General features: G+C 37.9%; 1 protein-coding gene across 6 annotated transcripts in view; it reads right to left on the bottom strand.

Moving 5' to 3' along the window:
* EDA (ectodysplasin A) overlaps nucleotides 1-27,062 on the bottom strand; it is a 345,587-nt gene that overhangs the window by 107,254 nt on the left and 211,271 nt on the right. The gene's annotated exons all lie outside the window — the stretch shown is intronic.

Genomic DNA, 27,062 nt, shown 5'->3' with positions numbered 1-27,062 from the left:
AGTCCCGCATCGGACTCCCTGCTCCTTGGGAGCCTGCTTCTCCCTCTGCCTCTCTCTCTCTCTCTGTCTCTCATGAATAAATGAATAAAATCTTTAAAAAAAAAATCCAGTAGGCACAGAGAACCCCTCTCAAAATCAATAAAAATAGGTCAACACCCTGACATCTAATAGTAAAACTTATGAGTCTCAGACACAAAGAGAAAATCCTGAAAGCAGCTCAGGACAAGAGATCTGTAACCTACAATGGCAGAAACATTAGATTGGCAACAGACCTATCCACAGAGACCTGGCAGGCCAGAAAGGACTGGCATGATATATTCAGAGCACTAAATGAGAAAAATATGAAGCCAAGAATACTATATCCAGCTAGGCTGTCATTGAAAATAAAAGGAGAGATAAAAAACATCCAGGACAAACAAAAACTAAAGGAATTTGCAAACACAAAACCAGCCCTCCAAGAAATATTGAAAGGGGTCCTCTAAGCAAAGAGAGAGCCTAAAAGCAACATAGACCAGAAAGGAACAGAGACAATATACAGTAACAGTCACCTTACAGGCAATACAATGGCACCAAATTCCTATCTTTCAATAGTTACCCTGAATGTAAATGGGCTAAATGTCCCAATCAAAAGACACAGGCTATCAGATTGGATAAAAAACCAAGACCCATTGATATGCTGTCTGCAAGAGACTCATTTTAGACCCAAAGACACCCCCAGATTGAAAGTGAAGGGGTGGAAAACCATTTACCATGCTAATGGACACCAAAAGAAAGCTGGGGTGGCAATCCTTATATCAGATAAATTAGATTTTAAATCAAAGACTGTAACAAGAGATGAGGAAGGATGCTATATCATACTTAAAGGGTCTATCCAACAAGAAGATCTAACAATTGTAAATATCTATGCCCCTAACATGGGAGCAGCCAATTATATAAGGCAATTAATAACAAAAGCAAAGAAACACATCGACAACAATACAATAATAGTATTTAACACCCCCCTAACTTTAACACCCCCCTCACTGAAATGGACAGATCATCTAAGCAAAAGATCAACAAGGAAATAAAGACTTTTAATGACACACTGGACCAAATGGACTTCACAGACATATTAAGAACATTCCATCCCAAAGCAACAGAATACACATTCTTCTCTAGTGCCCATGGAACATTCTCCAGAATAGATCACATCCTAGGTCACAAATCAGGTCTCAACCGGTACCAAAAGATTGGGATCATTCCCTGCCTATTTTCAGACCACTGTGCTTTGAAACTAGAACTCAGTCACAAGAGGAAAGTCGGAAAGAACTCAAATACATGGAGGCTAAAGAGCATCCTACTAAAGAATGAATGGGTCAACCAGGAAATCAAAGAAGAATTTAAAAAATCATGGAAACCAATGAAAATGAAAACACAACTTTTCAAAATCTTTGGGATGCAGCAAAGGCAGTCCTAAGAGGAAAGTATATAGCAATACAAATCTTTCTCAAGAAACAAGAAAGGTCTCAAGTACACAACCTAACCCTACACCTGAAGGAACTGGAGAAAGAACAGCAAATAAAGCCTAAACCCAGCAGGAGAAGAGAAATAAGAAAGATCAGAGCAGAAATCAATGAAATAGAAACCAAAAGAATAGTAGAACAGATCAACGAAACTAGGAGCTGGTTCTTTGAAAGAATTAACAAGATTGATAAACCCCTGGCCAGACTTATCAAAAAGAAAAGAGAAATGACCCAAATAAACAAAATCATGAATCAAAGAGGAGAGATCACAACCAACACCAAAGAAATACAAACAATTATAAGAACATATTATGAGCAAGTATATGCCAGCAAATTAGATAACCTGGAAGAAATGGATGCATTCCTAGAGATGTACCAACTACCAAAACTGAACCAGGAAGAAATAGAAAGCCTGAACAGACCTATAACCACTAAGGAAATTGAAGCAGTCATCAAAAATCTCCCAACAAACAAAAGCCCAGGGCCAGATGGCTTCCCAGGGAATTCTCCCAAACATTTAAAGAAGAATTAATACCTATTCTTCTGAAACTCTTCCAAAAAATAGAAATGGAAGGAAAACTTCCAAACTCGTTTTATGAGGCCACCATTACCTTGATCCCAAAACCAGACAAAGACTCCATCAAAAAGGAGAATTACAGACCAATATCCTTGATGAACATGGATGCAAAAATTCTCACCAAGATACTAGCCAATAGGATCCAACAGGACATTAAAAGGATTATTCACCACGACCAAGTGGGATTTATCCCTGGGCTGCAAGGTTGGTTCAACATCTGCAAATCAATCATTGTGTTACAATACATTACTACAAGAAAGAACAAGACCATATGATCCTCTCAATAGATGCAGAAAAAGCATTTGACAAAGTACAGCATCCTTTCTTGATCAAAACTCTTCAGAGTATAGGGATAGAGGGTACATACCTCAATATCACAAAAGCCATCTATGAAAAACCCACAGTGAATATCATTCTCAATGGGGAAAAACTGAGAGCTTTCCCCCTAAGGTCAGGAACATAGCAGGGATGTCCACTATCACCACTGCTATTCAGCCTAGTATTAGAAGTCCTAGTCACAGTAATCAGACAACAAAAAGAAATAAAAGGCATCCGAGTCAGCAAGGAAGAAGTCAAACTCTCATTCTTTATATATGATATGATACTTTCTGTGGAAAACCCAAAAGAGTCCACCCTAAAACTGCTAGAACTCATACAGGAATTCAGTAAAGTGGCAGGATATAAAATCAATGCACAGAAGTCAGTGGCATTCCTATATACCAACAACAAGACGGAAGAAAGAGAAATTAAGGAGTGGATCCCATTGACAATTGCACCCAAAACCATAAGATACCTAGGAATAAATCTAACCAAAGAGGCAAAGAATCTGCACTCAGAAAACTATAAAAGACTCATGAAAGAAACTGAGGAAGACACAAAGAAATGGAAAAAGGTTCCATGCTCATGGATTGGAAGAACAAATATTGTGAAGATGTCAATGCTACCTAGAGCAAGCTACACATTCAATGCAATCCATATCAAAATACTATCAACTTTTTTCAAAGAAATGGAACAAATAATCCTAAAATTTGTATGGAACCAGAAAAGACCCCGAATAGCCAGAGGAATGTTGAAAAAGAAAAGAAAGCTGGTGGCATCACAATTCCGGACTTCCAGCTCTATTACAAAGCTGTCATCATCAAGACAGTATGGTACTGGCACAAAAACAGACACATAGATCAATGGAACAGAATAGAGAGCCCAGAAATGGACCCTCAACTCTATGGTCAACTAATCTTTGACAAAGCAGGAAAGAATGTCCAGTGGAAAAAAGACAGTCTCTTCAACAAATGGTGTTGGGAAAATTGGACAGCCACATGCAGAAGAATGAAACTGGACCCTTTCCTTACACCACACACAAAAATAGACTCAAAATGGTTGAAAGACTTAAATGTGAGACAGGAGTCCATCAACATCCTAAAGGAGAACATAGGCAGCAACCTCTTCGACCTCAGCTGCAGCAACTTCTTCCTAGAAATATCGCCAAAGGCAAGGGAAGCAAGGGCAAAAATGAACTACTGGGACTTCATCAAGATAAAAAGCTTTTCACAGCAAAAGAAACAGTCAACAAAACCAGAAGACAACCCACAGAATGGGAGAAGATATTTGCAAATGACATATCAGATAAAGGGCTAGTATCCAAAATCTACGAAGAACTTCTGAAACTCAACACCCAAAGAACAAATGATCCAATCAAGAAATGGGCAGAAGACATGAACAGACATTTTTCCAAAGAAGACATCCAAACGGCCAACAGACACACGAAAAAGTGCTCAACAGCGCTCAGCATCAGGGAAATCCAAATCCAAATCTCAATGAGATACCACCTCACACCAGTCAGAATGGCTAAAATTAACAAGTCAGGAAACGACAGACGTTGGCGGGGATGTGGAGATAGGGGAACCCTCTTACACTGTTGGTGGGAATGCCAGCTGGTGCAGCCACTCTGGAAAACAGTATGGAGGTTCCTCAAAAAGTTGAAAATAGAGCTACCATATGACCCAGCAATTGCACTACTGGGTACTTACCCCTAAGATACAAATGTAGGGATCCGAAGGGGTACATGCACCCCGATGTTTATAGCAGCAATGTCCACAATAGCCAAACTATGGAAAGAGCCAAGACATCCATTGATAGGTAAATGGATAAAGAAGATGTGGTATATATATATATATAGGAATATTATGCAGCCATCAAAAGGAATGAAATCTTACCACTTGCAACAACGTGGATGGAACTGAAGGGTATTATGCTGAGTGAAATAAGTCGGGGAAAAACATGTATGATATGATCTCACTGATATGAGGAATTCTTAATTTCAGGAAACAAACTGAGGATTGCTGGAGTGGTGGGGGTTTAGAGGGATGGGGTGGCTGGGTGATAGACACTGGGGAGCGTGTATGCTATGGTGAGCGCTGTGAATTGTGTAAGAATGTTGAATCCCATTCCTGTACCTCTGAAAAAAACAATACATTATATGTTAAAGAAAAAAGAGAAGAAGAAGAAAGCAGGAGGGGAAAAATGAAGGGGGTGAAATTGGAGGGGGAGACAAACCATGAGAGACGATGGACTCTGAAAAACAAACTGAGGGTTCTAGAGGGGAGGGGGGTGGGAGGATGGGTTAGCCTGTTGATGGGTGTTAAAGAGGGCATGTACTGAATGGAGCACTGGGCGTTATATGCAAACAATGAATCATGGAACACTACATCAAAAACTAATGATGTTTTGTATGGTGATTAACATAACATAATAAAAAAAAATGTTTGGTCAAATTCCCTGTGAAGCCATCTGGCCCTGGACTTTTGTTTCTTGGCAGTTTTCTGATTACTGATTCAATTTCTTTGCTCATTATCAGTCTATTCAAGTTTTCTATTTCTTCCTGTTTCACTTTTGGTGGTTTATGTGTTTCTAGGAATTTATCTATTTCTTCCAGCTTGCCCAATTTTTTGGCATATAATTTTTTATAATATTTTTTTAGAATTGTTTGTATTTTTGTGGTATTGGTTATGATTTCTCCTCTCTCACTCGTTATCTCATTTATTTGTGATCTTTCTCTTTTCTTTTTGATAAGTCTGGCTAGTGCTTTATCAACTTTATTATTTTTTTCAACAAACTAGCTCCTGGTTTCATCTGCTCTACTGTTTTTTTTTTTTTGTTGTTGTTGTTGTTTGTTTCCATATCATTTATTTCTGTTCTAATCTTTATTATTTTCCTTCTTCTGCTGGCTTTAGGCTTCATTTGTTATTCTTTTTCTAGCTCTATTAGGTGTAAGGTTAGGTTGTGTATTTGAGATTTTTCTTGCTTCTTGAGGTAGGCCTGTATTCTTATATACTTCCCTCTTATGAACACTTCTGCTGCAACCCAAACGTTTTGGACCATCATGTTTTCATTTTCATTTGTTTCCATGTATTTTTATTTCTTCTTTAATTTATTGGTTGACACAGTCATTTTTAGTAGGATGTTCTTTAGTCTCCATGTATTTGTGGTCTTTCCAAATTTTTTTCTTGTGATTGACTTCAAGTGTCACAGTGTTGTGGTTGAAAATATGTATGGTATGATCTCAATCTTTTTGTACTTGTTGAGGCCTGATTTGTGACCTAGTATCTGATCTATTCTGGAGAATATCCCATGTGCACTTGAAAAGAATGTGTATTCTGCTGCTTTAGGATGGAATGTTCTGAATATATCTGTTAAGTCCATCTGGTCCAATGTGCCATTTAAAGCCATTTTTTCCTTGTTGATTTTCTGCTTAGATGATCTGTTCTTTGCTGTAAGTGGGGTGTTAAAGTCCTCTATTATTATGTATTATGATTCACGAGTTTGTTATTGTTTTATATATTTGGGTGCTTCCAAGTTGGGGGTATAAATATTTACAATTGTTATATCTTCTTGTTGGATAGAACCCTTTATTATGATATATTCCCCTTCTTCATCTATTGTTACAGTCTTTGGTTTATTTTATTTTTTTAAGATTTTATTTTTAAGTAATCTCTACACCCAACTTGGGGGTCAAACTCACAACACTGAGATGAAGAGTTGCATGCTCAACTGACTGAGGCACCCCTTCTTGGTTTAAAATATTGTTTGATATAAGTATTGCTATTCTGGCTTTCTTTTGATGTCCATTAGCATGGTAAATGTTTCTCCATCTCTTCACTTTCAATCTGCATATGTCTCTTTAGGTTTAAAATGAGTTTTTTATTGGCAGCATATAGATGGGCCTTGTTTTTTTTTTTTTATCCATTTTGACACCCTATGTCTTCTGACTGAAGCATTTAGTCCATTTACATTCTCAGTGATTATTGATAGATATGAACTTAGTGCCATGTTATTACGTGTTTTGTCATTGTTTCTGGACATTTTCTCTGTTCCTTTCTAGTCTTTGTTGTATTTGGTCTTTGTTTCCCACTCAAAGAGTCCCTTTTAGAATTTCCTGAAGGGCTGGTTTAGTGGTCATGAATTCCTTTACTTTTTGTTTGTCTTGGAAATTTTTCTTAAGATTTTATTTATTTGAGAGAGAGAGAGTTGAGCCAGGGGGACAGAGAGAGAGGGTGAAGCAGACCCCCTGCTGAGCAGAGAGCCTGACATAGGGCTTAATCCCAGGTCCCTGAGATCATGACCTGAGCCAAAAGCAGCCACTTAACCAACTGAGCCACCCAGACACCGGTGTTTGTCTTGGAAATTCTTTATCTGTCCTTTTATTCTGAATGATGGCCTTGCTGGGTAGAATATTCTTGGGTACAGATTTTTCCTATTCTGCACACTGAATATATCATGCCACTCTCCTCTGGCCTGCCAGGTTTCTGTGTAAAGATTTGCTGCTAACCTTATTTGTTTTACCTTATAAGTTAGGGACTTCTTTTGTCTTGCTGCTTTTAGGATTTTTCTTTATCTCTATATTTTGCAAATTTAACTAACATGTCTTAGTGTTGGCCTGCTTTCGTTGATTTTGATGGGAGTTCTCTGTGCTTTCTGGATTTGGATATCTGTTTCCTTCCCCAGATTAGGAAAGTTTTCAGCTATAATTTCCTCAAATAAATCTTCTGTCCCCTTTTCTCTCTCTTATTCTAGGACTCCAAAGATACAAATGTTATTATGCTTTATGGATTCGCTGAGTTCACAAAATCTAACACTCGTAGCTTCCCACAAAGAACACTTTGTGATCTAATATTTTTCTTTCTCTCTTCTTTTAAGCTTCATCATTTTCATAATTTTACCTTCCTTTTTAAGGATTTTATTTCTTTATTAGAGAGACAGAGGGAGAGAGAGAGGTGGGGCAGCAGAGAGGAAGAGAGAATATCTTAAGCAGGCTCCACACCCAGTGTGGAGCCCATCGTATGCCTCAATCTCATGACCCTGAGGTCATGACCTCAGCTGAAAGCAAGAGTCGAATGCTTAACTGACTGAGCCATCCAGGCTCCCCATAATTTTACCTTCTATATCACTTATTCATTCCCCTGATTCTTCCATCCTTGTGGTCATTACATCCAGTGGGTTTTGAATCTCAGTTATTACATTTTTCATTTTGGCCTGACTAGTATTTAGGTCTTTTATCTCTGCAGTAAGGGACACCCTGCTGTCTTCTATGCTTTCCCCAAGCCCAGTTAGTATCCTTATGATTGTTCCTTTAAATTCTAGCTCAGGCATATTACTTATATCTGTTTCAATTGGATCCCTGGCCATGACCTTTTCTGGTTATTTCTTTAGGGATGAATTCCTCCATCTTGGCACTTGGTCTAGGTCTATCTTCTTGTGTGTGTTAGGAAACCTGTTATGTTTCCTGCTCCTGAGAATAATGGCTTTATAAAGAAGAAGTCATATACTGTATAGGGCCTGGTGCTTCAGAATGTGTCTGTGGTGTATGCAGTGTGCACTCTGCTGCTGTGTTTTGGCTACTCTTCCCCTCAGGTAAGTCCTCTGCAGTGTTTCTCCTTGCCTTCAGTGGGAAGTGTTTGGACCTTGGCCAGAGTGTGGCAAGTTTTAACTAGGTGTGGTCTGGTCTGCTTGTTAAGAGACCTGATGCTATTTCCACTAGAACTGAAGCTTTGCAGAACTCTGTGGTCAGTAGACGTGGTGTGTGCATGGGGGTAGCTGTGCTGGTCTTCTGGGGGAGAGGCCTGCTGTGCAAGTTCTCAGGCACACTTGCTCCAGAAAAGCAGCACCAGCAGAGTGCAGGGGAGTGAAGCTTGGTGTAAGCAGTTTAGCCCATGAGTGTTAGCATTGTGCTGCTTGCTGAAGTTAGTTTATGCTGAATGGCGGGGGAGAGAAATGGGGCCAACCAGCTCCCTAGTCTCCAGAGAGGGAGTGTTTGCACCCTCTGCTGTCCGGGAAGCCCTCCCAGAAGAGCAAAGAATCTCCCTTCCTGCGTCTCAGCCATCCTTCAGATTGCTGCCTTCACCCTAACTGTGTCTAGGCTGTCTGCCTGCCCAGCAGCACAGTACACCTTGGGCTCTATCCTAGGCAGGTAGTCTGAGTTTAAAAAATCCCAACTGTAGGGACCTGGCATGGCAGGTACCTGCACTGGTCCTCTGGGGGAGGGTCTTGCTGTCCTGGGACTGATGCAGGTTTATCCCAGAAGGGCAGTCACACCAAAGTGCAGAGGCATGGAGTTTGGAATGAAGTGCAGCAAAGAGCCACTGTCCAGGTTAGCTGCCCTCAGGAAGTGTCTTTGTACCTATGCTGAGAGACAGGGGAGGGAAATGGTGCCTGCCAGCTCTTTTGTCCCTGGAGAGGCAATGCCACCTCTCCCAGATGCACTCCAATATGGGGAAACTGCCTCCCACTATGTCCCAGAGGATCCTCAGATTGTGCCCTTTGCTCCCAGGCTATCTGCTCTCCTTCTTCACATGAGCACTGCAGTGCCCTCAGGGTTCCACATAGGCCACACTGCGACCTTCTAAAACTCTTGTCTTTGAGCCCAGGTGGTTGTAAAAACTCATGAAAATCAGCCCCTCTTGTTTTCCCAGTCAATGACTTTGGGGAAGTTTTCCTTTTGTGATCTCCTGTGTATTACTCTCTCTCTCTTTCATGTGCCTCTCTCTGAGACTAGGGCTCCCTCCCCTCTACAGCACCTGCGATCTCTTTCTCCTTCAAACCATGTCTCTCCACACCTCCTACCTTCAACGATGTGGCCTCATCTCTCCCTTTAGTTGTGCAGTTTGTTCTGTAGGTCCTCAGATTGATTTCTTGGGTATTAAGAATAATTTGATATTTATCTAGCTGTGTTCAAGGGATGAGGCAAGACTAGGGTCCTCTTAATACTCCATCTTCTGAATTCCTATTTTTATTCAAGTATAATTAATATATAGAGTTATAATAGTATAAGGTGTACAATATAATGTTTCAACAATTCTATACATTTCTCAGTGTTCATCAAGATAAGTGTACTCTTGGAGACAGGAAGATGGCGCTGAAGGAGGAGGACCCTAGGCTCACCCTGTCACATTAATAAAACTAGATAATTACCAAACCATCAGAAATACCCCAGAAATCAACCTGAAGACTGAAGGAACAAATTCAACTAAAGAGAAAGAAGAAGCCACATCAAAAAATGTAGGAAGTGCAGAGATGTGGTTTAAGGGAGAAACAGATCCTGGCTGCAGCAGAGGGGAGGGAGCCAGCGTTGTGGAGAAGGGTGAGAGAGAGAGGAGCATATAGGGGAATGAACAAAGAGAATATTTCCCTAAAGCCACTGGCTTGGAAAACAAGAGGGGTTGAATTTTGTGAGTTCTTGCAACCAGTGGGGCTTAAAGCCTGGAGTTTTAAAGGTGAGCAGGCTATACTGGGATAGTGCCTGGAGGGCACTGCAATGCTCTTGGAGGAAGGCAGACAGACAACCCAGGTGCATACAGCATTGAAAGAGTGATCTGAAGAGTGCCTAGGACACAGTGGGGAGATTATTTTCTCTTCTCAGAGCAGTACCGTGAGAGGCAGCATTCATGGAGACACCACTCCAAATACAAATACAAAGGAAATGGCCAGCACCATTTCCCTCCTCCACCCCTTAGTATAAACACAGAACCACCTGTGGGAAGCAGCACAGTGTAGACACTGGCTGCCCAGCTTGCTTACATTAAGCCCCCCCACCCCCCGGTGCTATGCTGGAAAGGCCCATCTCAGTCATATTTACCTCTGTCCCCATGTGGCAGACCCCTCCCCCAGAAGACCAGCACAGACCCCAGCCCATACCACATATCCCAACCAGAGTGTTTTTCAGGGCCCTAATTCTGGTGAAGGTGGTGACAGGTCTCATTTCAGAAGCAGACCAAAGCATATCTAATTAAAACTCACCACATTCAGGTGAGGGACCAAACACTGCCCACAGCAGGCAAGGAGAGCCTCTGCAGATGACTGGCCTGAAAGATAGAGCAACCAGAACACAACAGCAGAGAACACACAGCACACAGTGGAGACATTCCTGTAAGTGCCAAGCCACAGGCACTACATGACCTCTTCTTCCTAAGGACATTACATTTAGGAGGTGGAGAGAGAACTGGTTTTTCTAAAAAAAAAAAAAAGTAGCAGGCAGAGATGTAGAAAAAAATCAGAAGACAGAGGAATTCATCCCAAATGAAAGAATAAAGCCATGGCCAGAGATCTAAGTAAAACAGATATAAGTAACATGCCTGATGGAGAATTTAAAGCAATGATCATAAGGATACTCACTGGGCTTGAAAAAAGAACTGAAGACATTAGTGAGACACTTACCACAGAGATAAAAGAGTTAAAAAAGAATTAATCAGAGATGAAGTGTGTAATAAACAAGATTAGAAACATGCTTGATGCGATGAAAAACAGGCTGGAACAAGCAGAAGAATGAATCAATGACCTAGAAGACAATGTAATGGACACAATGAAGCTGAAAAAAAGAAAAGAATTAAGTAAAATGAGAATAGACTTAGAAAACCCTGTTGACTCCATCAAATGTAATAACATATGTATTACAGGAGTCCCATAAGCAGGAGAGAGAGAAAAGGGGGCAGAAAATTTGAAGAAATAATAGGTGAAAACATCACTAATTTGGGGAAGGAAATAGACATCCAGATCCCAGAGGCAGAGAACTTTCATCAAAATCAACAAAAGCAGACTCACACCAAAACATAATAATTAAATTTGCAAAACATAATGATAAAGAAAAAAATTTTAATGCAGCAAGACAAAAGAAGTAAGCAACTTACAAGGGAAAAACCATAAGGCTAGCAGATTTTTCAACAAAAACTTTGCATGTCAGAAGAGAGTGGCATGATTTATTCAAAGTTTTGAATGGGAAAAATGTGCAGCCAAGAATACTCTATCCAGCAAGGCTATCATTCAGAATAGAAGGAGACATAGTTGCCCAGACAAAAACTAAGAGTTTTTGACCACTAACCCAGTCCTGCAAGAAATATTAAAGGGGACTCTGAGTGGAAAGAAGAGACCAAAAGTGAGAGTATGAAGGTAGGAAACACAAAAGTAGTAAAATGGGTATTTCTGTAAAAATCAATCAAGGAACTCACACACAAAAAAGGATATAAAATATAATAACATAAACCCAAAATGTGCAGATGAGAGAAGAAAAGAGTGGGTTCAAACATAAATGACCATCAACTTAATATAGACTGCTGTATGCAGAACAAGTTATATATAAACCTAATGGAAACCATATATCAAAAAACCACTAATAAACATGCAAATAATAAAGACAAAGAAATTCAAATATATCATAAAAGAAAATCAGCAAATCATGAAAGACAAGAAAAAATCAGAGAAAATCTCCTCAAACCACAAAACAAGTGATAAAATGACAATAAATATATATCTATCAATAATTACTGTGAATGTAAATGGACTAAATGCTCCAATCAAAAGACATAGGGTGTCAAAATGGATAAGAAAACAAGTCCCATCTGTATGCTGCCTACAAGAGACTCATTTTAGACCTAAAGACACCAGCAGATTGGAAGTGAGGGGATGGAGAAATGTCTATCATGCAAGTGGATGTCAAAAACAAACAAACCAACCAACCCAGAGTAGCAATACTTATATTGGACAAACTGACTTTCAAACAAAGACTGTAACAAGAGACAAAGAGGGGATCTATATAATAATAAAGGGGACAATCCAATAAGAAGATATGTCAATTGTAAATATTTATTCACCCAACATGGGAGTACCCAAATACATAAAACAATAACAAACAGAAAAGAACTAACTGATAATGACATAACAATAGTAGGGGACTTTAACACCCTACTTACAAGAATGGACAGATTATTTAAACAGAAGATCAACCAGGAAACAATGGCTTTGAATGACACACTGGACCAGATGGACTTAACAGATATATTCAGAACATTCCATCCTAAAACAGCACAATACACATTCTTTTCAAGTGCACATGGAACATTCTCCAGAATAGATCACATATTAGGGCACAAAACAGGCCTCAACAAATTCAAGAATGGAACTGCACCATGCACCTTTTCTGACCACAACACTATGAAACTAGAAATCAACCAGAAAAAAAAAAAAATCTGGAATGACCACAAATACATGGAAGTTATATAACCTGCTACTAAACAATGAATGGGTCAACCAGAAATTAAAAGATACATGAAAAAGACACATACACAAAAAGAAAGTAAAAAATACATGAAAACAAGTGAACATGAAAACACTACAGTCCAAAACACTTGTGATGCAGCAAAAGTGGTTCTAAGAGGGAAGTTTATACCAATACAGGCCGACCTTAAGGAGCAAGAAAAAGCTCAAATAAACAACCTTACACCTAAAGGAGCTAGAAAAAGAACAACACATAAAACCTAAAACCAACAGAATGAAGGAAATAATAATGATTATAGAAGAAATAAATGATATAGAAACTAAGAAATAATAAAACAGGTAAAATGAAACCAGAAGCTGGTTCTTTGAAAAGATCAACATAGTTGATAAACCTCTAGCCAGAGTTATTAAAAAGAAAAGAAAAAGGACCCAAATAAATAAAATCACAAATGAGAGAGGAGAAATAATAACCAACACCACAGAAATATAAACAATTCTAAGAGAAAATTATGAAAAACTATACTCCAACAAATTGGACAACCTGGAAGAAATGGATAAATTCCTAGAAACATACAAATTACCAAAACTGAAACAGGAAAAAATAGAAAATTTGAACAGATTACCAGCAAAGAAATGGAATCAATAATCAAAATACCCCAACAAACAAAAGTCCAGAACCAGATGGCTTCACAGGCAAATTCTACCAAATATTAGAATTAATACCTATTCCTCTTAAACTATTCCAAAAAATAGAAAAGGAAGGAAAACTTCCAAAATCATTGTATTAGCAAGCATTATCCTGATACCAAAACCAGATAAAGACCCCGGTAAAACAAACACACAAACAAACTACAATATGCCTGACCATAGATACAAAAATCCTCAGTAAATACTAGCTACCAAATCCAAAAATACACTAAAAAAACATTCTCCACAATCAAGTGGGGTTTTTTCCTGGGTTGCAAAGGTGGTTTAATATTCATGAATCAATCAATTTGATACATCACATTAAGAAAAGAAAGGAGAAGAGCCATATGATTCTTTCAATAGATGCAGAAAAACATTTTGGCAAAGTTACCACATCCATTCATGATAAAAACCCTCAACAAAGTAGCTTTACAGGGAACATACCTCAACATAATAAACACTGTATATGAAAAACCCACGGCTAGCATCATCCTTAATGGAGAAAACTGGAAAGCCTTTTCACTAAGCTCAGGAAAAAGACTAGGATATCCACTCTCACTGCCTTTAGTGAACATAGTGCTGGAAGTCCTAGCTACAGCAATCAGACAACAAAAAGAAATAAAAGGCATCCAAATCAGCAAGGAAGAAATAAAACTTTCACTATTTGCAGATGATATAATACTCTATATAGAAAACCTGAAAGACTTCACCAAAAAACTGTTAGAATTGATCAACAAACTCAATAATTCACAGGATACAAAAATCAACGTACAGAAATCAGTTGCATTTCTATACACCAATAATGAAGCACCAGAAAGAGAAATTAAGAAATCAATCCCATTTACAATTGCACCCAAAATTGTAAGAAACCTAGGAGTAAACCTAACGATAGAAGTGAAAGACCTGTACTCTGAAAGATATAAAACACTGATAAAAGATATTGAAGATGAGACAAAGAAATGGAAAGATATTTCATGTTCATGGATTGGAAGAACAAGTATTGTTAAAATGTCTATGGTACCCAAGGCAATCTACACATTTAAGGCCATACCTATCAAAATACCAACAGCATTTTTCACAGAGCTAGAACAAACAACCCTAAAATTTGTATGGAACCATGAAAAAACCCTGAATAGCCAAAGCAACCTTGAAAAAGTAAAGCAAAGCTGGAGGCATCACAATTCTGGATTTCAAGTTGTATGACAAAGCTGTAGCGATTAAAACAGGATGGTAGTGGCACAAAAATAGATACATAGATCAATAGAGCAGAATTGAAAATCCAGAAAGGAACGCACAACTCTGGTCAATTACTCTTTAACAAAGCAGGAAAGAATATCCAATGGGAAAAAAGTAAGTCTCTTCAAAAATGGTGTTAGGAAAACTGGACAGCTACATGCAAAGGAAAGAAACTGGACCACTTTCTTACACCATACACAAAAATAAACTCAAAATTGATGAAAGACCTAAATGTGAGTCATGAAACCATGAAAATCCTAGTAGAGAACACAGGCAGTAACCTCTTTGACATTGGCCATAGCAACTTTTTTCTAGTTATGTCTCCTGAGGGAAAGGTAACAAAAGCAAAAATGAACTATTGGGACTGCATCAAAATCGATAGCTTCTTGCACAGCAAAGGCAACAATCAATAAAACTAAAAGGCAACCTATGTAATGGGAGAAAGTATTTGCAAATAACATATCTAATGAAGGGTTAGTATCCAAGATATACAAACAACTTATAAAACTCAGCACCCAAAAAACAAATAATCCAGTTAAAAAATGGGCAGAAGACATGAATAGACATTTTTCCAAAGAAGACATACAGATGGCCAACAGACAGTTGCTCCTCATCACTGATTATCAGGGAAATTCAAATAAAAACTAGAATGAGATATCACCTCTCATCTGTCAGAATAGCTAAAATCAACAAAAAGCAACAGGTGTTGGTGAGATGTGGAGAAAGGGGAACCCTCTTGCACTGTTGCTGGAAATGCAAACTGATGCACCCACTCTGGAAAACAGTATGGAGGTTCCTCAAAAAAGTTAAAAATAGAACTAAGCTATGATGCAGCAAACCCACTAATAGTTATTTGCTCAAAGAATACAAAAATCCTAATCCAAAGGGACACATGCACCCCAACGTTTATAGCAGCATTGTGTGTAATAGCTAAATTATGGAAACCGCCCAAGTGTCCATTGACTGATGAATGGATAAAGAAGACAGGTGATACTGGGTGTTATATGCAACTGATGAATCACGAATTCTACCTCTGAAACTAATAATACACTACATGTTAATTAACTGAATTTAAATAATACAAAATTTTAAAAATTACTCAAAAAAAAAGAAGATAGGTGATACATAGGTGATAGGGATTAAGGAGTGAACTTGTTATGAACACCAGGTGATGTATGTTAAGTGTTGAATCACTATATTGTACACCTGAAACTATTACACTGTATGTTAACTAACTGGAATTCAAATAAAAATGTAAAAAAAGTTAAGTGTACTCTTAATCCCCTTTTTCTGTTTCACCCATCCCCCAACCACCTCCCCTCCACCAACCACCTGTTTGCTCTCTATATTTAAGCATCTTTTTTTGTCTCTTTCCTTTGTACAGTTTTTTGTTTCTTAAATTCCACATGAGTAAAATCATATGGTATTTGTCTTTCTCCGACTTATTTTGCTTAGTATTATACCCTCTAGATCCATCCATGTTGTTACAAAAGGCAAGATATCATTATTTTTGTGGCTGAGTAATATTCCACTGTGTGTGTGTGTGTATATATATATACCACATTTTTTAATCTATTCATCTATTGATGGACACTTGGGCTGCTTCCATAATTTGGCTATTGTAAGTAATGCTGCAATAAACACAGGGGTGTATATATATTTTTGAATTAGGGTTTTCATTTGCTTTGGGTAAATACCCAGCAGTGGAATTACTGGATCATACTGTAATTCTAGTTTTAATTTTTTGAGGAATATACATACTATTTTCCACAATGGTTGCACCAATTTGCATTCCCTCCAACAGTGTAGAAGATTTCCTTTTTCTCCATATCCTTGGCAACACTTGTTATTTTTTTGTGTTTTTTATTTTAGCTATTCTGACAAGTATAAAATGATCTTTATTGTAGTTTTAATTTGCAATACCCTGATGATTAGTGATGTTGAGCATCTTTGCATGTGTGTTGGCCATCTGCATGTCTTCTTTGAAAAATGTTTAATCAGCTCCTCTGCTCATTTAAAATTGGATTATTTTTTGATGTTGAATTGTATAAGGTCTTCATACATTTTAGATATTAACCCTTTATTGGACATATTGTTTGCAAATATCTACTCTCATTCAGTAATTCCCTTTTTGTTTTGTTGATGGTTTCCTTCACTATGCAAAAGCTTTTAATTTTGGTATAGTCCTAATATTTTAATTTAGCTTTTGTTTCCCTTGTCAGAGGAGACATATCCAGAAAATGTTTCCATAGCAGAAAATGTTTCATTGGCAGAAATTACTGCCTATGTTTTCTTCTAGGAATTTTATAATTTCATGTCTCATATTTAGATCTTTAATCCATTTTCAGGGTTTTTTTGTGTGTGTATGGTATAGGAAAGTGGTCCAGTTTTATTCTTTTGCATTTAGCTGTCCAGTTTTCCCAACACAATTTGTTGAAGAAACTGCCTTTCCCCCACTGTATATTCTTGCCTCCTTTGTTGTAGAATAATAGACCAGAAAAGCTTGGGTTTATTTCTGGGCTCTCTATTCTGTTTCACTGACTTGTGTGTCTATTTTTGTACCAGTACCATACTGTTTTGATTATTACAGCTATGTAGTATATCTTGAAATCTGGGATTGTGATATCTCCAGCTTTGTTCTTTTTTAAGACTGTTTCAGTTATTTGAGGTCTTTTGTGATTCCAGACAAATTTTAGGATTATTTGCTCTAGTTCTGTGAAAAATGTTGTTAGTATTTTGATAGGGATTGTACTGAATCTCTAGATAACTTTGGGCAGCATGGACATTTTAACAATTTTGTTCTTCCAATCCATGAGCATGGAATATATTTCCATTTGGGTCATCCTCAATTTTTTTCACCAATGTTTTATAGTTTTTGGAGTATAGGTTTTTCATCTCCTTGGTTAAGTTTATTCCTAGGTACTTTATTATTTTTGGTGCAATTACAAATGGGATTGTTTTCTTAATTTCTCTATTATTTCATTGTTAGTGTATAGAAATGCAACAGATTTCTGTACATTGATTTTGTACCCTGCAACTTCGCTGAGTTCACTTATCAGTTGTGGCAAGTTTTTGGTGGAGTCTTTCAGGTTTTCTCTATATAGTATCATGTTATCCTCAAATAGCAAAAGTTTTACTTGGCTGATTTGGATACCTTTTATTTCTTTTTGTTGTCTGATTGCTGTGGCTAGGACTTCCAGTACTATGTTGAAGAAAAGTGGTGAGAGTGGACATACTTGTTTTCTTCCTAATCTTAGAGGAAAAGCTCAGTTTTCCCTATTGAGATATATGTGGCCTTCATTATGTTGAGGTATGTTCCCTCTAAACCTACTATGTTGAGAGTTTTTAATCATGAATGGGTGTTGTACTTTGTCAAAAGCTTTTTCTGCATTGATTTTGATTTTTTCTTTTCTGTTGTTAATGTGATGTATCACGTTGATTGATTTAGGAATATTGAACCACACTTGCATCCCTGGAATAAATCCCATTTGATTATGATGGATGAGTTTTTGGATGTGTTATTTTATTTAATTTGCTAATATTTTGAAGATTTTTGTGTCTGTGTTCATCAGAGTATTGGTCTGTAGTTTTCTTTTTTTGTTGTGCCTTTTTCTGGTTTGGGTATCAGGATAATGCTGGCCTCATACAATTAATTTGGAAGCTATCCTTTCTCTTCTATTTTTTGGGAATAATTTAAGAAGGATAGGTACTAACTCTTCTTTAAATGTTTGGTAGAATTTACCTGTGAAACCCTTTGGTCCTGGACTTTTGTTTGTTGAGAGGTTTTTTTTTTTTTTAATTACTGACTCAACTTCGTTGCTAGTAATCAGTCTATCCAAATTTTGTAACTCTTCCTGTTTCAGTTTTTGAAGGTTATATGTTTCTAGGAATTTATCCTAGAAATTTCTTCTAGGTTGTTCAATTTGTTGGCATATAATTTTTCATAATATTCTCTTATAATTGTTTGTATTGTTCTGGTGCTGGTTGTTATTTGTCCTTCATTTCTGATTTTATTTATTTAAGTCATTTCTCTCTCTTTGATTAGTTTGGCTAAAGGTTTATCAATTTTGTTTATCTTTTTTTTATTATGTTCACTTAGCCAACATATAGTACACCATTAGTTTTTGATGCAGTGTTCAACAGTTCATTAGTTGCATATAACACCCAGTGCTCATCACAACACATGCCCTCCTTAATACCCATCATCTGGTTACCCATCCCCCCATTCCCCTCCCTTCTGTAACCCGCAGTTTGTTTCCCGGAATCCAGAGTCTCTCATGGTTTGTCTCTCTGATTTCTTCCCATTCAGTTCTCCCTCCCTTCTCCTCTGTTCCTCCTGCTATTCCTTATGTTCCACATATGAATGAAACCATATAATAATTGTCTTTCTCTGATTGACTTATTTCACTTAGCATAATCTCTTCCAGTTCCATGTTATCTTTTCAGAGAATGAGCTCCTAGTTTCAGTAATCTGTTCTATTATTTCTTCAGCCTCTATTTCATTTATTTCTGCTCTAATCTTTATTATTTCCATCCTTCTACTGACTTTGGGCTTTATTTGTTTTTATTTTGCTAGCTCCTTTAGGTTAAATGTTAGGTTGTTTATTTGAGATTTTTCTTGCTTCTTGATGTAGGCCTGTATTCCTATAATCTTCCCTCTTAGAGTAGCTTTTGCTGCATCCCAACGATTTTGAATCATTGTTTTTTCATTTTCATATGTCCTTATGTGCTTTTTGATTTCCTTTTTGATTCCTTGCTTAAAGAAATCATTCATTGTTTAGAAGCATGTTATTTAACCTCCATGTATTTGTGTTCTTTCTATATTTTTTTCTTATGATTGATTTCTGGTTTCATACCATTGTAGTCAAAAAAGATGCACAACATGATTTCAATATTTTAAAACTTAGTGAGACTTGTTTTGTGGCCTAACATGTGATCTATTCTGGAGAATGATCCATGTGCATTTGTAAAGAATGTGTATTCTGCTGTTTTAGGATGGGATGTTCTAAATATATTTGTTAGGTCCATTTGGTCCAGTGTGTCATTGAAAGCCACTGTTTCCTCATTGATTTTCTGTTTGGATGATCTATCCATAGTTGTAAGTGGGTGTTAAAGTCCTCTATTACTATTGTATTACTGTCAGTTTCTTTTTTTATACCTGTTAATAATTACCTTTGTATTCAGGTAGTCCTATATTGGGTCCATAAATATTTACAATTGTTATATCCTCTTGATGGATTGTTCCCTTTATCATTATGTAGTGTCCTTCTTTTTTTTAACAAGGCTTTTCTTCTTTCTTTCCTTTCTTTCTTCTTTCTTTCTTTCTTTCTTTCTTTCTTTCTTCTTTCTTTCTTTCTTGATTGTTCCCTTTATCATTATGTAGTGTCCTTTTTTTTTAACAAGGCTTTTCTTTTCTTTTCCTTTTCCTTCCTTCCTTCCTTCCTCCCTCCCTGTCCTTTTCTCTCTTTCTCTCTTTCCCTTCCTTCCTTCCGAATTATTTATTTATTTGAGAGAGAGCGAGGGAGCACACAGAGATGTTAAGGGAGAAGCAGACTCCCCACCAAGCAGGCAGCCCAATGTAGGGCTCGATCCCAGGACCCTGGAATCATGACCTGAGCTGAAGGCAGATGCTTAAATGATTGAGCCACCCAGGTGCCCCATGTAGTGTCCTTCTATGTCTCTTGTTACAATCTTGGTCTTTAAGTGATTTATCTGATAGAACTATTGCTACCTCAGTTTCCTTTTTGCTTCCATTTGCATGACAAATGTTTTTCCATCTCTCCACTTTCAATTTGCATGAGTCTTTAGGTCTGAAATTTGTCTCTTGTAGGCAGCATTGCTTTTTTATCCATTCAGTCACCTATGTCTTAAGATTGGAGCATTTAGTTCACTTACATTCAAAGTAATTATAAATAGGTATATACTTAGTACCATTTTGTTACTTGTTTTATGTGTTTTTTTTTAGTTCTTTTAGTTAATTAATTTATTTTTAAAAAAGATTTTATTTATTTATTTGCGAGACAGAGAGAGCAAAAGCAAGTGCAGGAGTGGGGGGAGGGGCAGAGGGACAAGCAGACTCCCCACTGAGCAGGGAGCCTGACATAGTGCTGGATCCCAGGACCCGGAGATCATGCCCTGAATAGAAGTAGATGCTTCACTGACTGTGCCACCCAGATACCCCTCTTCTTTAGTTCTTTTCTTTTCCTTTCTTCTCTTGCTCTCTTCCCTTGTGGTGTGATGGCTTTATTTAGTGATATGCTTGGATTCCTTTCTCTTTACTTTTTGTGTATCTATTATAGGTTTTTGATTTGTGCTTACCATTAGGTTCATATAAAATGTGTTATGCATATAGCAGTCTATATTCACTTGATAGTCACTTAAGTTTAGACCCATTCTGAACCTCCTGCTCCTCCATTTTCACCTGACTAAATTCTTCCTTCTTTCTCTGTACCACTTTACCCTGTACCTCCCCTGTTCTTTTCTTATCTCAGAAATGGCAATTCTACTAGTCTAGTACCTTAAGTCCAAAGCTGTGAGGTCAGCCTTGGCTCTTCTCTGTCTTTCATACTACTTATCTAATCAATCTGACAATCCTGTCAGGTATTCTTTTGAAATCTATCCAGAATCTAATCACTATCTCACCACTCACATTGTCCCCACCCTGGTCTAAACCAACCTCATCTTTTCCCTGGATTATTGGTATACTCCCTTAATAGGTCATCCTGCTTCTGTTCTTTCTCCCTGCATCTATTTTCTCATTTATTTAATTTTTATTAATATTTTTATTTTAATTCCAGTATAGTTAACATACACTGTTCTATTAGTTTCTGGTATACAATATAGTGATCAGTAATTCCATACATCACCTGGTGCTTATCATGGCAAATGCCCTCCTTAATCCCCATTTCCTCAGGCACCTCCCCTCTGTTAACCATCATTTTGTTCTCTATAGTCTGTTTCTTGCTTTGTCTCTCTTATTTTTCCTTTGCTCATTTGTTTTGTTTCTTCAATTTCACATATGAGTGAAATCATATGGCATTTTTCTTTCTCTGACTTAATTCACTTAGTATTATACTCTCTAGCTCCATCCATGTCATTGCAAATGGCAAAAGTTCATCATTTTTTATGTCTGAATAAAATTCCACTGTGTGTGTGTATGTGTGTGTGTATCTCACATCTTTCTTTATCCATTCATCAACTGATGGACACTTGGGCTGCTGCCGTATCTTGGCTGTTGTGAATAATGCTGCTATAAACATAAGTGTTCTTGTATTTTTTTTTTTGAATTACTGTGCTTGTATTCTTTGGGAAAGTACCCAGTAGTGGGATTGCTGGATCATAGGGTAATTCTATTTTTAACTTTCTAAGGAATCTCTATACTGTTTTCCAGAGTGGCTACACGAGTTTGCATTCCCACCAACATTGCTTACAGCTATTTTCAATTCAGCAGAAAGAGGGATTCTGTTAAAACAGAGGCCAGATCATGTTGAATCTCTGCTCAAAATCCTCCAAATGGTCCCCATATTACACAGTATAAATGTCAGAGTCCTTACCTTGTCCTACAAGGGTCTATATTTGACTTTGCCCACTGATCTCATCTCCTTCCCTCTCTTTCTTGCTCACTCTGTTCCTAGCCACACTGATCTTTCTAGAACATACCAAGAAATTTTCTGCTACAGAGCATCTTTATTTACTATTTCTTCTCTCTCTCTCCTCCTCCCCAAAATATATGCAGGACCTATACCTTCATTTCATTCAGATCTCTTCTCAAACGTTCCCTTATTAGAGGGGACTTCCCTGATAACTTTCCAGCACACATCACTTTCTCTCCCTTTTTCCCTGTTATATTTCTTTCCACAACATTTATTGTCCATTTTTTTTACAGTGTAAGTTAAGCTCGTTGAGGGCAGAAAGAAACATCTATTGAGGGTCTCCTATCGGCCAGGTCCTTTTCTAGGCCATGGGGATATAAAAGTGAACAAAACTGATAATACCACTATCCTTCTGGCATTTCCATTATAGAATTATAATAAGCTGCTATATTTTCTCAGTAAATATTTGATGAATGCATTGAATAAATATAGCATACACTGAATAGAGTAATAGAAATTGTTCAAATTTAAAGAATATTTGGATTGGCTCCTCACTCTTTAACTCACTGAATCTCCCACCCCATCTAAAAAATGGTTCTGTAGCTTCCCAGGTGAAAGGCTAGAAATTTATTTGAATCCCAGGACCTCTAGACATTCTATACTCCTCCCTCTAAGGGCTCTTGGGTTCCTCCTAAGTATACTGTTTAAAGAAAAATATCTGAAAGGCATCCAGATGGCCAAAGAAGAAGTCAAACGTTCACTCTTTGCAGAAGACATGATACTCTATGTAGAAAACCCAAAAGACTCCACCAAAAATTTGATAGAAAGGGTTCATGCATTCAGCAAAGTGTCAGGATATAAAATCAACATACCAAAATCTGTTGCATTTCTATACACCAATAATGAAGCACCAGAACGAGGAATCAAGGAGTAGATCCCATTTACCATTGTATCTAAAATCATAAGACACCTTGGAATAAACCTAACCAAAGTGGTAAAAGATCTGTACTCTGAAAACCATAAAACACTGATGAAAGAAACCAAAGATGACACAAAGAAGTGGAACAACATTCCATGCTCATGGATTGGAAGAAAAAATATTGTTAAAATGTCTATACTACCCAAAGCAATCTACACATTCTGTGCCATCCCTATCAAAATACCACCAGCATTTTTCACAGAGCTAGAACAAACAATCCTAAACTTTGTATGGAACCACAAAAGATCCCAAATAGCCAAAGTAATGTTGAAAAAGAAAATCAAAGCTGGAGGCATCACAGTCCCAGACTTCAAGCTGTATTACAAAGCTGTAATCATCAACACAGTATGGTCCTGGCACAAAAATGGACACACAGATCAATGGAACAGAACAGAGGACCCACAACTATATGGTCAACTAATCTTCAACAAAGCAGGAAAGAATATCCAATGGAAAAAAGACAGTCTCTTCAACAAAGGGTGTTGGGAAAACTGGACAGCAACACACAGAAGAATGAAACTGGACCACTTTCTTTCACCCATACACAAAAATAAATTCAAAATGGATGAAAGACCTAAATGTAGGGCGCCTGGGTGGCTCAGTTGGTTGAGCAGCTGCCTTCGGCTCAGGTCATGATCCTGGAGTCCCTGGATCGAGTCCCGCATCAGGCTCCCTGCTCGGTGGGGAGTCTGCTTCTCCCTCTGACCCTCCCCCCTCTCATGTACTCCCTCTCTCTCATTCTCTCTCTCTCAAATAAAAATAAATAAAATCTTAAAAAAAAAAAAAGAAACCACCAAAATCCTAGAGGAGAAAACAGGCAGCAAACCTTTGACCTTGGCCGCAGCAAATTCTTACTAGACACGTCTCTGGAGGCAAGAGAAACAAAAGCAAAAATGAACTATTGGGACCTCATCAAGATAAAATGCTTCTGCACAGCAAAGGAAACAATCAATAAAACCAAAAGTCAAGCAACAGAATGGGAGAAGATATTTGCAAATGACATATCTGATAAGGGGCTAGTATCCAAAACCTATAAAGAACTTATCAAACTCAATACCCCCCAAAATAAGAAAATCCAGTCAAGAAATGGGCAGAAGACAGGAACAGACATTTCTCCAAAGAAGACATCCAGATAGCTAACAGACACATGAAAAGATGCTCAACATCACTCATCATCAGGGAAATACAAATCAAAACCACAATGAGATACCACCTCACACCTGTTCTGAGTGGCTAAAATTAACAGCATAGGAAACAACAGATGTTGATGAGGATGCAGAGAAAGGGGAACCCTTTTGCACAGTTTGTGGGAATGCAAACTGGTGCAGCCACTCTGGAAAACAGTATGGTGGTTCCTCAAAAAGTTAAAAATAGAACTACCCTACCACCCAGCAATTGTACTACTAGGTATTTATCCAAAGGATACAAAAGTGCTGATTCGAAGGGGCACATGCACCCTGTGCTTTAGCAGTGTTTATAGCAGCACTATCAACGATAGCCAATTTATGGAAAGAGCCCAAATATCCATTGACTGATGAATGGATAAAGAAGATATGGTATATATAGACGAACCATGAGAGACGATAGACTCTGAAAAACAAACTGAGGATTCTAGAGGGGAGGGGGTGGGAGGATGGGTTAGCCTGGTGGTGGGTATTGAGGAGGGCACATTCTGCATGGAGCACTGGGTGTTGTGCACAAACAATGAATCATGGAACACTTCATCTAAAACTAATGATGTAATGTATGGGGATTAACATAAGAATTAAAAAAAAGAAGATATGGTATATATATTCAATGAAATATTACTCAGCAATCAAAAAGAATGAAATCTTGCCATTTGCAACAATGTGGATGGAACTAGAGTGTATTATGCTGAGCGAAATAAGACAAATATCATATGATTACACTCATATGTGGAATTTAAGAATCAAAACAGATGAACATAGGGGAAGGGAAGGAAAAATAAAATAAGATAAAAACAGAGAGGGAAGCAAACCACAAGAGACTCTTAACTATAGAGAACAGACTGAGGGTTGCTGGAGGGGAGGTCAGTGGGGGGAGGATGGGCTAAATGGGTGGTGGGCATTAAAGAGGGAACTTGTTGGGATGAACACTGGGTATTATATGTAAGTGATGAATCACTAAATTCTTCTCCTGAGACCAATACCACAATATATGTTAACCAACTTGAATTTAAATTAACAAAAAGAAAAATATGTAGTATTCCATTAGAAATTGGGGATCAACACATAGTGATGAAATATAGTGACTATCACAGGAGGAAATGAGATAAGGAGTGCTACAAATTAATAAGGGAAGCTTCTGCCTTGTCCAGAAAGAAAAAATACTTCATATCAAAACAGAATAAACACTGTAAAGAAGATCAGTGGCAGAGATCCAGATAAAGTGGTTTGGGAGAGAGGAAGAAGCTTCATTCCTTAAGAGAAAACTTGGGAGGCCAGATGAAGTGGTAAACTTTAGAATCTATTAGACTTCCCACTGCAGACCATGCCCACAGCAGAAGGTGATATTGCTCTTAGCACCTCTCCCCTCTCCTCTTTAGCAACCACGGAATATGAAAGGTTTGGTGGTTCTAGAAGTAGCCTCAGGGGAAGAGTTGAAGATAGGAAAACCTATATGTATCAAAGGGTGAGATGATTAGGAGAAGAAAGGGACAATGATTCTCAGTTCTCAGCTTCACCATAGCCTTCTGAAGACTTCAGGGAACTGGCTGCAAGCAGTATGTGAATAATGGGTGCCTTTTACTTCGTGGACCACATTTCCACATTTCCTAGGCTTGAACTTGGTCACCAATTATATGTAAAGTGACTGCTCTTAAGAATGGCCCCACTGGTCCAGTTGTCCATTCAAGGGCTCAATAATGCACCACCCCTAGAGACTAGAACATCCCACTTATCTTATTTCTCTAACTGTCCTTTTTTATTACAATCCTTGTTGTGAGCCCTTTTCACACTTCATTTAGTTCTACTTCTTCTTGCTCCTACTGACAAATTTCTGGCTCCATTTCTTCAGTAGCTCATGCCTTCTGGAACTGCTTCCATCACTGGCCCTTATTCCTATTGACAAATATCAGGTTAAAAATCTGATTTTCATCTTTATATAGTCATATTGTTTTGTAACCCCCACCCAACATATATCTTAGGCAGATGTAGCCAGACACATGCTGTCTTTAAATCCAGATGGCATTGCAGCAGTGCAGAGCTCTGCATTCTACAAATTCCTGTGCCAAGGACATACATTCTGTCATTTGACAGAGTGATGTTGAAACAGCATTCAAAGACCCTGCCCAGGAGCTAGCGTGACATTTTGTTATGCCCCCAAAAATGCATAGCTAGTTAACTCAAAACTGTCTCATCCTCAGTAAGAAGGGCTTTAATGGCACATCATAACCTTGCTGAAGGGGAAATGAACATCATCAACTTACATTACAAACACCAACAATTTGCCAGGTACTGGGCTAGATTCTAGAGTTATATAAAGATAAATGATCCCCTACCCTCAAGGAGCTTATACATGAGTTCTAAAAGCTCTAATTCATGTTTGAGCATGGTAGCTGATTACCAATATTGATATGATTACCATTGGGATTAACACATCATGTGTCACTATGACACTGTCAATTCCAAGAATAGGACTGAATCCTCTTGGTGGCCTTAGTAGATATGGGGTGTCCCCAGGAGAGATGAGGTCCTCATGCAGTGTAATCATGAGAGATATAAATGCTACCATTGCTCTCAGATATACTGTGCAAGGAATGAAAATATCTGGGGTTGGAGGAGAGAGGATCCTTGTATAGTCAGCTTTATGGACTGATTCATAGATTAGGCTGGAAAAAAACTTCTCTGACCTTTGGTTTATGGACGATATGTGAGATAGTGAAGCACACTTGAGAAGGCAGTTCTCAAAAGGATACTTCTCATTTATCA

The sequence above is a fragment of the Mirounga angustirostris genome, unplaced genomic scaffold, assembly GCF_029215605.1.
Source record: "Mirounga angustirostris isolate CCGP_5_RB_7025 unplaced genomic scaffold, mMirAng1.0.hap1 SCAF_11, whole genome shotgun sequence".
NCBI classification, from domain to species: domain Eukaryota; kingdom Metazoa; phylum Chordata; class Mammalia; order Carnivora; family Phocidae; genus Mirounga; species Mirounga angustirostris.
This window is presented reverse-complemented; position numbering and strand designations above follow the sequence as displayed.